The sequence below is a fragment of the Pan paniscus genome, chromosome 8 (assembly GCF_029289425.2).
Source record: "Pan paniscus chromosome 8, NHGRI_mPanPan1-v2.0_pri, whole genome shotgun sequence".
NCBI lineage: Eukaryota > Metazoa > Chordata > Mammalia > Primates > Hominidae > Pan > Pan paniscus.
In genome coordinates, this window is record NC_073257.2 from 145,198,330 (window position 1) to 145,204,331 (window position 6,002).

General features: G+C 62.8%; 1 pseudogene; it reads right to left on the minus strand.

The window, feature by feature from the left end:
- Nucleotides 1–1,610: 1,610 nt before the first annotated feature.
- LOC129393259 (uncharacterized) lies at nt 1,611–5,182 on the minus strand (annotated as a pseudogene).
- Nucleotides 5,183–6,002: the final 820 nt, after the last annotated feature.

A 6,002-nucleotide genomic window follows, 5' to 3' on the forward strand; every position in this document is an offset into this window, starting at 1 on the left:
GCCCTCATTACAATTCCGGGCTGCATGTGGTGGTTTCTGTGGCAGAGTTTATAAGAAGTGTCCTCGCCCCACATCTGTGGCCGGGTGCCCAGGCCGCGTGTCAGCCCTGGGAGGGGTGGACAGAGACATCGAACACTCGTGAGCCTGCCTGGAGCAGCCACAGTGCTTGGGGTGCACCGAAGGGGAGCCCTCCTTGGTCTGCTGAACCCTGACTCCTTGTAGAGGGCTCGGGCCTCACCAGGGCTGCCCTTGTGAGTCCAGCGCCATCGGGGGTGGAGGAGGACACCAGGAGGGAAGGCTGCATGCTTGTGGGCTCCCGGAGGTCGTCCACCCACAGAAGCCGTGTTCTCATTATCAACACGCCCTCTGGCAGGACCCCCTGGAGCCAGGGCTCCCTCGGCAGCACCGGGCGCTACAACCAGACCCGGGCACCAGGCAGCCAGCAGCAGGGGCTGTGCTCGGATGCAGCTCTACGCGAGGATTTTGTGCCGGGCGCAGCCACTGGCTGGCGGGGACACTGTGGGTTCCCAACTACTGTGGCCTGGCCACATCCGCTCCCTTCCCCCACTCAAGTGTCCAGACAGAGGCTGGTGGAGCTCCTGGGCTACAGAGGATTTATCCATCAATGCGCAGCTGAGGACGTCGGAAAGCCATGTCTGGGGTGGGGCCTGTGGGGCCTCGGGGAGAACGGGTGAAGGCATGTCACCCCCAGTGTGTGAGCAAAGCTACAGCATAGCCATTGCCTCAACAGCCAAGTGCACTCCTGCCCCTCACAGCCCCCGCCCCCGACACCTGCCTGGCTCCCTGGCCTGCAGAATGAGCAGAATCCCACACCCATCCAGCCCTCCCCACCTGATCCCAGACTTCCCCAGGTGCTCTCTGCCTGGGTCCCGGGTGGGCTCAGTGAGAGAGGAGGCCACGTGGATCCTCTGTGGCCACCGGCAGGAGCCAACAGGAGCTGTGGGGGCCCCAGGCCACACCGGGGACCCCAGAACCTTGTAGGATCAGGGCTTTGCATAGGGCCTCCCTTCCCGTGAACACCCACTCAGAGCCTACTCCTGCCTTCTTTCAATACCCTCCACAAGCCTTCAGCAAAACCGAGGTTCGCAACTTGGGGAGGGGAGGCCTTTATGCCTTTTCCAAGGAGGAGAAGGTATCTGAGGCCCAGCGGGTAGAGGCCTACGAGACCCACGGCCTTGGCCTGAGGTGGGCATAGGATGCCGAGACAGAGCACACCCCTCACACAGCCGGACCCCTGACACGCAGAGTCCGCCCCACAGTACAGGCCGACAGAACCCTGTGCCGTCCCCCTGCAAGCCTGGATGCGTGTGCCAGGGCCTTGCGCTGGACGCAGAGGCCTGGCCGAGGCACCCTGGACGCAGGCCCTGTGCGGTGAGGCCTTCCAACGTAAAACCCACCCAAGGGGCTCATTCTGCGGGGGGGCCCACAAGCGCCAAAGGGCCTGTTCGCCACACGTGGTGGTCAGTGGGAGCCACGTGAGCTTCCCCGGGGGCCTCCCGCCTCAGAGGAGGGAGACTGTGCTGGCCCTGTGTCCTCTCGGGGGCTCTGCTGAGTGCTTATTAAAGAGGCGGCAGCAGTGAGGAGATTTTAGGTTTGTTAATTTTATTATTTGGTTCTCAAACGAGGCTTCACCTCAGGGTAAGCACGAATCTGTTGGCTTGAATCTTGGCTAGGAATGGTCTGCACAAATTCAAACCGACGCTGGGGGGAGAAGGCTGGTTGTCGTGGCAACCAGAGAGCCGTTTTTAATTCCGCACGGTGAGCGGCGGCTGCTGCCGCTGTCTCGGGAGGACGGTGGCCCTGGGTCCCGCGCGCTCTGCGGCCAGGCTGCCCACTCCCCGGAGGCCGCCACTTCCCCTCTCGGCGGGCTTCTAAGTTCAGGCTCTCAGAGTCTCCACCAAATGGCTGGAAACGAACAAATGCAAAGATCTCGAAAGTGTTCCAAAAAGAGGCAGGTCCTGCCCGAGATGCCAGTGGCGTGAGGCCATTGTTGCTCCAGAGCTCCGTATTTACGGCAAGCTCCTCACGCGAGTCCCCGGCAGCCACGGCCCCTCCAAACTCGGGGCTGGGGAGGGGCTCACCCCGGCGAGGGAAGACGGGGCTGGGGGCTCACCCCTGGTGAGGGAAGGCACCCATCAGCGTCCTGAGCCTCAGGCGTCGGCCTGACCTCCAACTCTGTTCACCTGCATGAGGCAGCGTCATCTCTGGGACTGTTTCCCGTTCTCCCACAAACAGCCTGCAGAACCCAAAGCCACAAGATGCAGAGAAACGTGGTCCCCTGGCGGAGGCCTTGCAGGCAACACGGCCCACTCTCTCTGGGTAGGGGCGGGCCCACCCCCCATTGTTCCTTCCCTACGGAGGCAGCAGCCGCAGCTCAGGCCCCAAGGGGGACTGTGGCAGGAGCAGGCGGCCACCCACGGGCGCCCCACATCTCGTGTCCATCAGGACGTCCCCTCAGAGGGAGGAAGCCACATCCACTACTAAGAGGGCCGAAGGCTCCTGGCGGGAGGCGAGTCTTCGGCCAGGGCCCCAGCCTTTCGGTGGAGGTCCCAGTGGCCTGCCCAGTTAATGAGGCCAGGTGGCGGCCTGGCCCCTCCCAGAATAGAACCCCAAACTGACCTTTCCAGAAGGGAGGAAGAAGCGCAGAGCAGTGGGAAGGGCTGGGGGGTCCCATGCACCCGAGACCCTGTGAGCCTGGGCCTCGGGTGCCAAATAAACAACAAAGCCCTCGAGAGTCGCGCGCCTTAGGAGCGGGGCTCTCGTTGCTGTCGGGCGGCGTCCAGCAGCTGTTTCTTTGGAAGGTCAGTGTTGAAGGCGTTAGGATTTGCGTCAGGAAGAACTGCCCCCACCCCCCTGTGCCAGCCCCACCTCCACCAAGGCCAGCTGGGCTGTGTTCAGACTGCCCGGCCCTCCACAAACCCCTCCGCAAACCCAGCCATTTCTTTAGAGAACATCTTTCCTCCCACAGTGAGGCAGGAGCCACATGCCTGCTTCCGTGCGGACTGTGAGCTGCATGTTCTTACAGTTTTAAACCATCAGAAAAAGTCAAAAGAAGAATAACCCTTCGTGGCATGTCCATGGATGACGCTTCGTGGCACACAGCCCCACCCCTCGCTGGTGTGCTGCCTGCAGTGCCGAAGCCAGCAGGAGGCTGCCCTGATGGAGAACGTGGCTGGAGGGGCTGCGGTGGTCGGCCCTGGGCATCCGCTTGGCAAGGCTGCTGTCTGCAGTTTCCCATCGAGCACTCGTGGAGTTGCTGCTGAGAAAGGGGTGGTGTAGATGCAGTGGCCGTGACCAGCACTTGGCCGTCTGCGCTATAGGTCAAGGAGGCCTGCCTGGGCCCACCTGGCTGCAGCGGGGAGCTGAGCCTCCCTGAGGAGGAAGGAATCGCACCTGGGGCAGCAACAGCAGCTCCTGCCTGGGTCCCTCATGGCCGCGTGAGCCGCTTCCTCGCTGTAAAGCTCTTCACCTATGTAACTATGTATCAATGTAAACAGGAACGTATCCTCCGCCTCTGCATCTCTGGTGAATCCGGGCGATACGTGGTGAGACACCTTAATAAACACCTAGATAGACCCTGCCGTGGTGAGCACCTGCCTCCGAGGGGCAAGCACGGGGCATTTTCCTGGCTAGGAATTCTGTCTTTCTCACCACGAGACTCTTCATGGACTTACGTTTTGAAACAGCATGTTTGGGTTTGTTCGGATTTTAAATTTTCATTCTTCTTTGTCTTATTTCCATTTCCTGGTCTTATCTTTTTTTCTTTTGTTTTCCTCTCTTGGGGAGGTAAGAGTCAGGGAGGCAGGCAGCACCCTCACCCGTGTGCCTACAACATGGTTGAGACGCTTCCCTCCGGCTGGGACTGGAAAGTTGGGCCCTGTGGTCAGCCGGTGCCGCAGCCAACCCTGCAGTCCAGAAAGCAGACGCTTTGCTGATGAACAGTGAGCAGAGGGCCGGGGGCCCAGGGCCCGGGGCAGTGACCTCTGGTGGCAGGGCAAGTGCTGACATCCCCGGGCTGCGGGGCAGACGGCCGCCGGCTCACCTACTGAATGCCACCCAGAGGCCTGCGTGATCCTCCAGGGGGGCAGCTCCTCATCCTGCCACACAGCGCCCGGAGACTTCTGGAACACACAACCGCAAGTGGGGTCTAACCTGCAACTGGAAGAGCACGTGACTGTCTGTGCCTCGGTTTCCCCATCCCACAGGCGTGCCGCCCAGGCCACCATGTGGGACTGTTCAGGAGACAGTGCCCGGTCCCCAGCACCACCCTGGAGATGAGACCTGAAGCAGGTGCCCTCCAAGGGCAGCTCCAGGGAGGGGCTCGCAGAGCAGCAGGGGAGGGGCCCTGGGGGGCAGCTGTGAGTGAGCAGGAGACACCCGGTGCCCCCACCCCTCACAAGGCCGAGCCCCACAGACTCTGCCCGAGGGCAGCTCTGGAACACGTGGCAGTGCCAGCTCCCCCTGGGCTCTCTCTCCTTCACCTAGGTTAGCACTAGGTGTGGAATGGGGGGGGGGGAGGGGCAGCCCTCCCGGGTCCTGACCACCACGTGCGGGGGCAGCAGGACATTCGCAAGCCAGTGGACCTGTCTGCCTCAAGTGCCGGACCCCAGGGCCCCCACAGCACCTGGTAGCCTTCTGTGTGTCCTACCCGGATACCAGCGGCCTCCAGGGCTTTCCCTTGGACAACCTTTCCCTTTGGAGCCTGTGGGGGCCCAGCCCAGGGCCCAAAACCAGCCAGGACTGAGGTGGGCAGTGGGAGCTTCTCTGGGGCCTCCCAGAGCCTGGCTGGCTCCACCACCTCCCTCTGCCCCCACAGCACCTTCGAGAAGTTCCCCCGCAAAGTCCCCATGGGACTCAGGGCAGGGCTCCAGTCCGTGTGCAGGGAAAGAGACAAGCCAGGGCCCCCCCACCACCGGCCGGGGCCTCCTCTGGGCCCCAACTGTGATGTGCCAGGAGCCTCCCGGGAGACACAGGCTGACCTGTGCTCAGTGTGGTACCCTCACCTGGAGCAGTCTCTGTGGTGGGAGCCGCTGGGTGCAGGAGTAAGACGTCAGGGCAGAGCCCATGGGGACCCCCGGCCTGGGGACGTCTGGGGCAGAATCCTCCCCTTGCTGCCCGCCTCTTCCCAGCCCTCTTGTCCAGGACCATCACCGAGGGGACACCAGGGGGGGCTCCGAGGCTCCAAGGGAATGGTGTCCAGGGAGTCAGGGCGGCCAGGTCCTGGGGTGCCTGGAGCGTCTCCAGCTGGGAACTAGACCGTCGCCTGCCTGGACCCTGTGTCCCTCAGCTGGAGTTCAGGGACCAGCACAGTGTCCCCACAGAGGGGCTCTGGGAACACCAGCTAGATGGGGCAGTGGGGCCCTGAGCACATCCCGCTCAAAAGCCCCATAATGAGAGGCCGGGGAAGGGGAACGCTGTCACCCCTGCATCTAATTCTGCCTCAGTGAGTCTTCATGACAACCTCCCAATAGTACATCCTTCGGGCCCCTCAAAATCCATGGCAGCAGGGCCTGGGGACCCCCTGAACAGGTGCCAGTGTCACAGAACCTGGGGCAGAAGTAGCCATGCAAGGGTGGAGGCCAAGGAGGGAACAGGTGGAGGGGTGTGGGGTCACCCAGGGCAGTTCCTGAGACTCTTGCTGAGGCTGCCACCAGGCCAGCACGTGCCCCAGAAAACGGAGTTTGTGACGAAAACTGGAGTGGACTTGGACCCACCTTGTCGGGTAGGAGGCCCCTGGGGGCAGGATAGGGAGCTGTGGGATAGGGAGCCCAAACCTCGCTGCGGGTGGGAGGCTGGGCTGCGCCGCCCCTGGCACCCTGGCCTCCACACTCGCCTTGGCTCTGGATGCCCAGCTCTGTGGCCCAGGATGCAGGAGGGTTGGGGTAGGGGGACAGGGACGCTTTCTGCACAGCCACAGGCCCTGTCTGTCTACACCGGCTGCGGCTGCCCTGCTGACTCACACTCAGACGGGTTCACGACAG